Consider the following 12095-nt stretch of genomic DNA (forward strand, 5'->3'; position numbering starts at 1 on the left):
TTATAAGGTCTAGTGAAATGGATCTTTCATACTTTAACGCACCGTTTGAAATAGGTATTAAACCCGCACACTATTTTCATTTGAGATAAAACTTAGCTTCTTTTTGCAAGCATTTTAATGATTAGTCATTACTATTCTTAAATCTATTATTCAGATATCGTTGTTTTTTACGCTTTTTAGCATCAGACTCAGTTTATAGGACCAATAAAAACTTACATAGAATACGTATTTGACGTTTTTGTTTATAAAAGTATAGCTGATGCAGCCCTTTGGGAAATTAAAATGTGCAATTAAATTAATTCGACCAGCAAGGTTCAGAATAAGTTCATTTTTCATAAGTGATTGCAATTTCCTCCCGAATACAGGCGACTTAAAATTATTTCTCAAATGAGCCTTGCATTAACACTTAAAATGGTTTTCGTTTTGCTAGCTTATGTCTAAATGAAGAGTAAAGTTTTTGTGGAGTTCGGAAAAGTGTTTGGTTTGTGTAAATTTTGCTTCAAAAAGCTGATATTCTTAATTGATTTTTGAAACTTAAATTATTTTTTCTGTGTCGCAGTTAATAGAAAACAAAATAAGTTTGACTTGCAAGTTGTCCTTCAGATATGTTGGAGAACTATCCTCTCTTTTTGAGATTTTACGAGCGTTTAATGTAAGATAAATCTGTCAGCAAGCTTTATTTATTCTCATATGATGAAAGTAGCTGTCACACTCATTCCGTCTGCTATCTCGTATAAAAGTTGTAAAGATTTTGTGTCACTAATTGTAATTTTAAGTTGGAGAAGAACCTGAATATAAGTGTTTATTCCTAAACGCTAATTGAAACAATAAAATATGTAAAACTTACTTAATGAAATTTTTTTTTTATATCAACTGACGAAATTTTAAGGGAAATGTTATGATACGCCGATTTTCTATGCTTGATGTATTTGATGTTATTTTGCATTCTATGGAACACCTAGAAAATGTGTGATATGTTTATTGTTTTCGTACTTTGCTGTAAAGCTTTCAACCTTGTTGAACTTATACGCATTTCATAGAGTACTGGATTTCAAATTTTGCCGGTGTCATACATTTTAAAGTTTTCGTAAACTTTTTCTCACCAGAGAGAACTAAAACGAACACTTATCGTGTCACAAATAAATACGATTTTGAAGAGATTATTTGTATTTTGACTGAGGAAATATTAGCAATTGCTCAATTCCCATTCCTTTCTATTCAACTTCCATACTGTGAAGTTTTGTGAGAAACGTTAAAAACGTACACAATTTTTAGTGCAACTGTTATTTTGTGGGTATATTTTGTTTAATTTGAAACTAAATGTCTCGTTCTATCCTATATAAAGTTTTAAAAATATATTGTTTAGAATATTTGTAGTAAAACCTCTAAGAATGAAATATTTTAAGTTTCGAAACCTGCTATTATCTTCCATGCGGTGAGACAATCACTTAGAACTAATTCTCATGTGCAACTAATTTTAATTACTTTGTTTTGTGTCAGCGTTTAGTTGATTACGAAACGAAACTCCTTACTGTATGTATAAGATGCAAGTTTTTGAAACATATAATTTTGATAATTATTAGGGTAACTTATGTTTTTCTTTTGTTTCAGCTTGCTTTTTTTCCTACTTCTCTTCTGCTGAGGAACTTTTTAAATGTCCTGAACAATTTGGCTACTACAGGGATTCTAATGATTGCTCTAAGTATTATGTCTGCGTTTTTGGAGATGCCCTTCACGAGAAGTGTACCGGTGGTCTACATTTCAGCCTAGAATTACAGACATGTGATTGGCCAAGGAATGTTAACTGCATGAAAGGTAAAAAAGGTTCTTAAAAGTCTCCACATTAAACTCTAGGTAAATGATACATCTAGAGCAGTGGTTCCCATCCTTTCGAAGACCATCGCCCCCCTCTTACGGTTGGCTGACACATATCGCCCCTTTCTCTTTTTGCTCAAAAAAACCATTCATTGTTGCTTGTGGGCAACCAAACACTGAAAATATGCTAAGTTATTTGATTTTAATTTAAATTGTAATGCAAATAAGGAGGCACATTTATCCTGTCATTTTTATTAATTAAAAAAAAATTGTGCATCTTTTTTTTTTTCAAAAAGAAATGATATTTAAAATGGAATAATCGAAACAAAAGTACACGTTTTTAAATTCATATTTTAATGTAATCATGACAAAGTTAAAACGTTAACAACTAAAATTTGAGAAAAAAATGAAGTGTGAGAAAGTACATTTTTACCACATGTGCCCTGTGCTTGGTGTATTTCAAGTTAAAGCTTGAATGTCAGGTTTTATGCCGGTCAGATTTAAACGCGGGTCTTTTATCTTTTGAATACTCGTCACCCCCTTTGGGGCGATCGCCCCCAGGTTGGGAACCACTGATCTAGAGTATATATGAAACAGTGAAGATAATGCTGAGCTTAGTAGTCTTAAATGACTCATAATTGCTTTTATTTACAACGCACCACTAACAGCGTAAATAAGGAGCGTGTTTGAATCGATCCGATCATAAGTAACTTTAGTTTTTATGTTCTCGTTGTTCCAATTATAAGTATTCATATTTATCAGGTTGTAATTTTGAAATTAATTGCATCAAACAAGATCTTTTCAAATCTTTAAAAATTAAATGTAGTAAAAAATAATTCTTTAAAATTCAAGAACAATTTTCATAGGTACTGAATTTTTATTTTTCATGCTTCTAATTGTTTAGAATACTGGGAATACTTTTAAAATAAGTAGGGTAATTCAATGCTACATATAAACAAGCCGTTAAGATTATTATATTTTAATTTTGATTTCTATTTTTGTAAAAATATATTTATGAACATAAATATAATTTTAATTAGGCTGTAGAATGTAGATTATGGTTTGTAGTTTAGATATGTTTAGAATCCATTAGTGAGCATCAGAATTTCGCATTAGCTTTTCATTATCTATGTTCTTACATATATAAAAGAATATATATATATTTTACATATAATATTCTTAATTATATTATATTTATTCTTATGCATTTTATATATTCTTCTAGATATGCAGACGATTGTATATATATTCTTAGGTATGTTATTGTCAATGTATGAAATGCCAATATTCTTTCAGAACGCATGACCATTTTTGACAACGCATGAAATATAAAATTCAATACTTTGCCCACTCGTGGGTTTGAATGCTTGTAGAATAACAAATGTTCTGAAGGTAAAGTATAAAATATGAAAATTATTATATACTTGGCATAGTTATTTTAAAGAAATCCGTGTAGGTGATTCACTAATAATTTTGAGTTCCTAGTCTATATGGGAAATTGCAATTTGTCTGTCAGTTTTAGATATTTCATGGAATGCTGTACGTCATTCATTGACGGTTATATAAAACTTCGTCTTATAGATGAAACCCTATTGGAGGAAAAAGTGATAGAAATCGAAGACGAAGTATTCAGTTCAAGTAGAAGAGCCTCGTCCACACTGGCTAAAGAAAACCTACCTCCTCAACTAAAACTACAAATAGTCGAAAGTGATCCAGTGTCCAACTACCAGTCATTAGAAGCCAGTATTGGTGAAGAATCGAAGAACTCGCAAAACAGTGCTGAGTTAGAGAAGAAAGAGTCTAGATCCAGAACTGAAAGCCCAGATCAGAGCCGAACTTCACAGAGGTTTTCTCCAACAGATAGTACGACACAGTCTCCTCATTTTCGAACCAGCCGGCCTGAGTTTGTTGATAAAGCATTGCCTGAAGTTCAAGATCAATGTGATAGCTCGTCTGCCGATCCTTTGTATGAAAGTGATGAAGACAGAAAAGTATGTATTACTATTATTTTTGCTTATGCCGTAAATTTTCCTTCATCGTATATTTTCCTTCACCGTAAATTAGCCGTAAAATCCCATATAAATGCAAATTAGCTTCAAATTTTGTTTTCGTCCTAATGCCTTTCTTCTATTCAGGAGATAACTTTTGAGTTCCGATTTCTTCTAAGAATTTTCGCATTGTTTCCCTGAGTGATTAATTTAAAAATAATTGCAATTATATGGTTAAAATATGCTAGTGTAAAAAAATATATACATGAAGGTTTTCGGTAAATGTAATGAAAAGCAATTGAAATGTATACAACATAATTAAAATGTATTTTTATTCATTTTAATTTACTAGCAGTTATTTCGGGTGTAAATGTGTTGGAATCTTGGAATACCATCCAAGAATTCAAGCAGACAAGATTTTCCATCTAAAATTAATAAGTAATCTCTCTAAAATATTTTTTATTTTTAAAATTTATCGACAGTAGAATAACTAATAGGACAAATATCTTCCTCTAAAATTTTAGTAGATGTGTAGGTTATTAAAATATAGATAGAAACCTAAATTTAGATTAAAACCCTTCAATATTACTCTCTGCACCTTATTCAGGGGAATATTAGACCACATTTTCTTGAGTTAAGCTGATAAAAATTATTCAAAAAACAAATGTTGGGTTTGATCTGGATAATGTGTAAAACATATCAATTTACGCTATTCCCATTAACATTTTCGCTTGTGTCCATTATCAAAGATGTCGACTTGCTCCGGACAATATTTTCGATTGACAGTCTTTTAATGTATATTTTTCGATTTAGCAAATTCGATTTAAAGGTTTTTTATTCACCACTGCTTTTAAATAATTCAAGGAGTTATGTGATTTGCCACTTTGTTATAGTAAAGCCATGATGAGCCTTTTAAAAAGTTGACAAAATTAACCAAAAAATCGTTAAATTTTAGTTTGTAGTTCCTTACTGTTTCATAAATTATTTTGTCGGATCCGGAGCAGTTGGCACCTCTGCATTATGTCCAATGCTTCATTATGATCAACACTTGCGTTTATTATATTATGTTCATAAGAAAACATTTTCTTAAGGCCCACTTTTAAATTTCTGAAGGACGTATTCAACGAATATAGTATATTAAAAAAAACATCCTTAATAGAAAAGAAAGATTCTAAGTTTATTTTTGAACTGAAATATAAGTAATCAAATTATATATTTTTATAATATTTTTAAAAATGGATTAGTATTTATTAATTCATGTTAGTAAATATATTTCCATTTATTAGATACTACAAGATAATTATGATCCTAAAGAACCAAAATATGAAGAAGCTGCACCTCCTTTAGTAGATTCAGAAGGTGGAATCCATATAGCAGATGGTGGACATGGATTGGATGCTTACGCTAGGTTAGCTCATCTTCCTGGTATTGGCGATTTCAGGGTACTTGAAAAACCAATTTACAATGGGAATCAAGATCACGATGAAGATTATCAGCGAAAGAAAGATCTGACGCTTTCAACCAAACCTCGAAGCTTAGAAAATTATCCAAACAGCAATGAAAATTTGAAAGATCCGGATGTGGTAGTGGACAACTGGAATGGAAATTACCATGCTTTTCTATATCTTACGATAACTTCTCTAACGTGCTTTATAGGATTTTTGGTGGGCGTTATAACGGTAAAAGTGAAAGGAACTTGGTATCCTGAAGGATGTGTTACACCTTCTGGAAGTGTACAGAATACCCCTCGTCGAGAACCAGATGGTCAAGAGATGAGGTTTGTTGTGTATTACCTATTATATTTCTTCTTGCATTACTTCAATTTTATCAGTAGTGATTGTTACCTTAGATCAGTTTACCCAACAGTTTTCATGATGTGACCCTTAATAAATAAAAAAAGGAGCAACAAATCATTCAGACTTCTTCTCCTCTTCCTTTTGTTTTTTCCTTTCCTCGAAAATTGTAAAAATAACTCTTTAGCTAACTCCTCTCCATACTTATCATCTTCTGTTATGGCTTTTTTCAGTGATATTATTGTCCTACTTGTATTAACATCGATCTCTAACTCTGATGCTAACTCTAATAAATCTTCCTTTAATCCCTTGCCCAAGAATGCCATGGTTAAGATTAAATAATAAATCAAAAATTTCAACTAATGAATTTTAATTTAAATGTGAACAAAAATTTTAAGTTATATGTGTAGATATTCTACCAAAGAAAAAATTATATCCTTATTAACTCAACGTAAATAAATATACTTACCTCAATTAATTACTTAGCTGAACAATAAAATAATCATAACATTTAATTTGAAACAAAACTATAAATTTTATGACACTGTAATTTTATGTTTAATAGGTTATTTAATAACATGGAACAGCAATGATAAGAACCAAACCAAAAAGAAAGAAAAATATTATTCACTCGAAACAAAAATTTTCATGAATAAATCCAATTATAATGAATAATGTATCTCATAAAAATATTATATCAAAATATAAATCGTCATTCAAAACCTTAATTAAGCTGAAAGAAATGTCTAAAGATAGACGTGTAAATCAAAACAAAACATACATGTTCTACTCTTGACATTCGTAAACTCAAATACAAATTTTCTTATATAAAACGAAGTTATATAAACTGAAATCTTAACTATGACTTTTTTCTTACTGATCAACTGCTACTTATTATTTTTAGGTATGAATTTTCAGCAGCCAATGTTCCCGATCACCACCCTCCCAGGATCACCGTGCCAGGTTAGTATTGTAACTTTTCATTGTATATTTGCGTTGTAACTGTTGCGTGCTGTTTTATTTTAAATTCAATACTTTAAAATTTATTCTTAAAAAAGGTTAATAAAAAATACTTTCTTTTTTTTCAAACTAAGATTTACCTCATCAAATTTTAAGTGAAGCAATGATGTCCCCTTTTCTTTTAAAATAAATTTTTCATTAAAATAAATATTATGAAATTTTCAATTTGCTTCCTTAAATGTTAATATGTGCTACTCCTGTATGGACCTTTTACGTCCTTCAACCCAATTCATTTAGGTGGCCAGATTATTTGAGATGATTCTAGAGAGTATCCTTTTGATTCCATCAGCGGGATCCTTCCCTCCTAGCAATCCAAGAGAGAAAACCTAAAAAACAACAATAACATTAAAAAAGTGTAATTAAGTTCTTTTTTTTTAATTTTTAAAATATTGCTCTCTCTTTTACATAAATATTTTTTTTTGCCTTATTTTGCTTTAATTTACATAAATATTTTTAAAGAAATTTGCCTTTAAATAAGGCAAGTATTTTTTAATCATAACTTAAAATAATAAAATAAAGAGATGTTTTTCCTTCAAAATTTTCAAATATAATATTGTAAAAGATAGTGTATGAAAATAATAGAACGAATTTGCAAGGATCATTTTTAGCTTTTAAAGTGCTTAGATTTTTTAAAGAGTTTTAGCAATATTATTATTATAATCATAATGAAATTCAATTAACTTCATGGTTGGTAGAAAAACTAAATCTGAAATTAAGAAACTTATAATTAAATAAGAAATGAATGCAAGTAATCACCCTCCTCTTATAAAACAAAGTATGTAAAATACATTAATAGTACTCTTATTTTAATTTGAATAATATTGGAAAAATTCAATTTCATCTTATTCAAAAAGTTTTATTTCTTGATTTACGCAAAAACATTAAAAGTAAAGTATTAACTCTGGAAGAAACAAAAATTTAAACACATTGCTTAAAATAGCTTAGAAAATTATATGAAAAATACTTCGTTATATCTAAGGAAAAAAGAAACTAAAGCTTTAATTTTTAATTTAAAATCTTAACTAAAAACTTTAAAAAAATTTCTAAGACTTTGAAAATAAATAATTCTTATAACAAATAACTTAAATGTTTGTAATGTTCTTTTAATAAAAAATTTTTATAAGTTATTATTGTTTAATATGATTATTATAAGTTAAGATTTAAAGTTTGAAACAAAATAATTTATTTAAAAAAGCTACTTACGTTTTCACTGGATTATTAGATTATTCACTACGTTTTCACTGGATTATTCACTGGATTACGTTTTCACTGGCACCTGAAAAAGGAAGTGAACTATCTATGGGGAGGAAGAGTGGAGGAAACCTTTGCCCCTGGGCGTATTTACAAAGACTCAAGGATACAGCCCACTTGGCGCGATAAAGAGCATCTAAGCATTTTTGGTGCGAAAAAGAAAGCTGCGCATGCGCTGTAAGGAAAAGGCATATAGAGCAATCCTTTGCGTTTGGGTTAGTTCCGTTGTTGACACTTTTAGTCGCTCGCTATTTTAGTTTGTGACATTTAACCAGGTTCAACCTTAGTAGTTTATTAATCTTAGGTATGACAGATGATAATTCAAAACAAATGCCCTTTTCAAGAATGTAAAACATAAACCCATTTTTTTTTTCAAAAGTACCGATATTATATCATATATCCAATTTCTTATAATAACGTCTATTAGGGTAACAATTTTTTAAAAATAAAATAGTGTTTATCATTAATCAGCAGTTTGAATATTTGTATCATATATATATTAAATTTACTACAACAGTGTAAGCAGTAGAAACACAGTGGCGATCTCAAAAATGCTATATTAGACATATCTCCATACAGATTTTTAAAATTAAAACATCTATGCTTTTTTTACAAGCAATCAAACACTTTAATCTCATCTTATTAAAAAAATTCGTTCTGAGCTGAAGTATTATAATTATGTCAAATCGTTTTGTTACAGCTCGATACTAAAGTATTGTTATGCTAATCACAATTCGTCGATTTCATTTCGAAAGACGATTAAAAATTTATAAACTGCTGTTGAAATATTGTACACATTTTCACGATTCCTTAACCTTAAATTGAAATGTAAACACAACAACGCATTCTGTACGGGGTTACAACAATCGAAAGAGGATGTGTGGGTTTACCACAAATCTGGCGACAATCCCTAATATCGCGCCAAGTGGGCTGTATCCTTGAGTCTTTGTAAATACGCTGCCCCTGGTGGTCAGTAAAACGGTTAAAACTCCTCAGAAATCTGGGAGGATTGAATCATTATAGTGAGGGTTTCGATTGGCCTGAGGGTCACCCCCTCCATTCAAATCCGGTTTTTTTCTTTGGCAAGTTATCGCTACTTTACTTTCTCGAAATCGCAACTACATACAAAATTTAGACTCCCGTGAAAGCGTATACAACAGGTTTTCTTTCTTCTTTTTTTTTTTTTCGTTCCTGCTGGTTCGTTGTGTTTTATTTTAGTAAAGGGTCTCAATGAAAAGGCCAAATGTGATCTTCCTTCTATGTAATTCCGAAACTGGTGTTTCAATATGCATTTTTATTTACTCATATAGTTTAATTTATTCAAACATTAAAAGTTAAGCCAATCTTACAGAGAAACACGGGAATTGATTGCATGGGTTTATAAAATTAGTTTGGCATAATTGTGTGAGGAAGAGTTTAAAATTCAATTTAAAATAAATTTTAATTTTTTTAGGACTGATGTCCAATAATTGCGAGATTATATAGAATGCTTAAGAACATTTATCGAGACAAAAAAAAAATGCGAAATGAATATTTTTTTTTACATTGTACACAAAAAATAATGGATTTGGAATCGTTTGATTTCATATATTGCCTGTCATGAGCATCATTTTGCGCTACTATGGTGTTAATTGACTACTCATAGAAATTAAAAAGTCAGTATTTAAAACGATGAGGATTTTCATGACTTATTATACGGCGAAATAAAATATTTAATTGCATTATTAATTACATAGGTCATGTTAGTGTTTGACGACAACTTTATCAAATCATTACAATATTGTCACGTAGAATAACTAGGACTTAGTCTACAAAGTTGGAGAGCTTTATTCAACACCTACAAAGTACAGTGAACAAAGTAACTGGGGCCTCGGCTAGAGACATCCAGTCTTTTATAGGAATAATAACAGGAAGTGACAGGAACGATATGCTAGAACATTCTAGAAATTTCTAGAAGAAACATAAATAATAAATAAAAGCTTATTTTAGAGTTTTATATTTTCTTACAGTTCTGCGGATCGAACCCTGAATCTCAGTCTTTCCAGGACGACTCCGACCTCTCGGCCACACTGACACGTCAATATTTTGAATTGACTCACTATCCGCTTACCCCTTACTAGAAATTTCTAATAAATTTTCTTTTTCAGTTTTACCTTTTAGTTTCTCTGATTAAAGACTAAATTATCTCCTTTTGTTTTTTCTTATAATTATTGACCAATTGTTATTTTACCAACTCTATTGGAAAATAGTTCAAAATTAAATTAACATAAGTTACTATAAGTTCAAATAATAACACGTAAGTACAATTCCTTTTTAATATTTTATTATTCTATTTTAATTTTCAAAATATTTTTGTTACAACATCAATGAAATATTCTTTATACATATGATCATTATTATTATATAACGCATACTATGCATATATAAATCTACATATCAAAAGTTTGTTTACCATACTGATTTACCGCATATTTCTGCCCTACATAGAACACAAAAAATTACTTTTTATTTTTTCATTTAAAAAATAAAATTATTTCCTCAAGCAAATTTTATATTTATAACAATTTAACAATGCAAAGTAAATTTCGTTCTACAAAATAAAAATTTGAATAGAAAAATTTAACACTATAAATAGGAGAGAGATGGGTATAAGTTTCAAATATATTATTTTTGTCTTTAGTAAAATTAAAACTTGCGTGATTAGAAAACAATTATAATAATTTCTCTACTCCCAATAGTTCTCTATGTGTCGAAAAAATACCATCTTTGTTTTATTCTCTAATTGTATTATTCTGCAAATATTTATATTCTGTGCGAGATAATTCTTTATTGATGTTTTGGAATCGAACAAAATTAAAATCTAAATCAAATAAATTTACCTTGTTCATGTTGACTTACTTTCTTTTGCAATTTCTTTTTCTATGTAAAGATAACGTAATAGATAAAACGCGTGTGATTATAAAAACAGAATTATTTTACAAAACAACAGAAAAACAGAAGATTTTAGGAGCATATATACATTTGAATGAAATTTATATAAAAACATCGCATGAAAGAAAAATAATTGGAGAATGGGGGAGAGCAATGTGTTTTAGAGCCTTGTAAGGAACAAAAACCTTTAGCGATATAATAAAAAAATATTCTAAATATAATATAAAAATATTCTTAAAATATAATAAAAAAAAATTTATCAAAAATGTTCTAGTAAAAAATATTCGAAGAAATTAAAAAATATTTTGAAAGTTAATAAAGCACTATTAAAGATTATTTATAAAAGTTTGAAAAATTTTTGAAGATAATTTCCGAGAAATTAAAAAATGGCCAATGAAAACTTTTGGGTGGGGAAAATTTGATATAATGTTTTCTCAAAAAAAGTAACTGCTTTTTCAAATCTGAATTACCATTTTTTCTCCAATTAAAAGTTTTAAAAAGTACAAAGGTTTTGTATTGGGTTACTAGTGATGAGAGTACTATAACAAAAAAACAATATTGTCCCCCAATCCGATGAAATGCAATACTTCGTTTCAAATGTATTTAAATCATTAATTAATAATAGACGTGATATTTTTAAGAACGTCTTTAATTTGTGCGGTTTAATTAAAGACAAGAGTAATAAAAGACTTGAACTAATCTGACTCGTCACTACTTCTTTAAAAAGTGTCTTTTGTGAGCAAACGACGCGAAGAAAGCATATACATAAACAAAAGAAACTAGAAAGCTAAATCTTCATGCTTTTCTCTTTCGAAAGCCACTACCTTTAGGTTCTCGACTGAAAAAGAGTAGATTTAACTGCAATGTATTGCACAAAAACAGCTGCTCTTACACAAAAGTATTTTTTCAACAGGTGCATAATCATCTTGCTGCTAATAGCTTGGTCTTCTCGCCGACAATGAGCTATTTTACACCTTCTCTCCAGTATTCACTTTCTGAAATAGCCAAACATTTTTACTCTTATTTACAAAAGAATAGGAGAAAGCGTTTGTGTGAAGCAAGGGTTGTCCGAGAGGTCAACCTTTGGATTGACCTCTGGATGGATTTCTTTAGAGAGCTCACTCGAGTCGCTAATAATAAAACCTCCTAAACTCTGAAATAGTTTTAAGATTCGTATTGACTCAAAATACTTTAAATTTATATATTTTATAGCAAATACAATTTTTATTACTTCTCGCAATAATGCCAACAACAACAAAAAAAAACTATAAGAAATTTAAAACCAAAAGTTTCTTAA

The sequence above is a fragment of the Parasteatoda tepidariorum genome, chromosome 10 (assembly GCF_982258835.1).
Source record: "Parasteatoda tepidariorum strain Cologne lab strain chromosome 10, Ptep-v5.0, whole genome shotgun sequence".
NCBI lineage: Eukaryota > Metazoa > Arthropoda > Arachnida > Araneae > Theridiidae > Parasteatoda > Parasteatoda tepidariorum.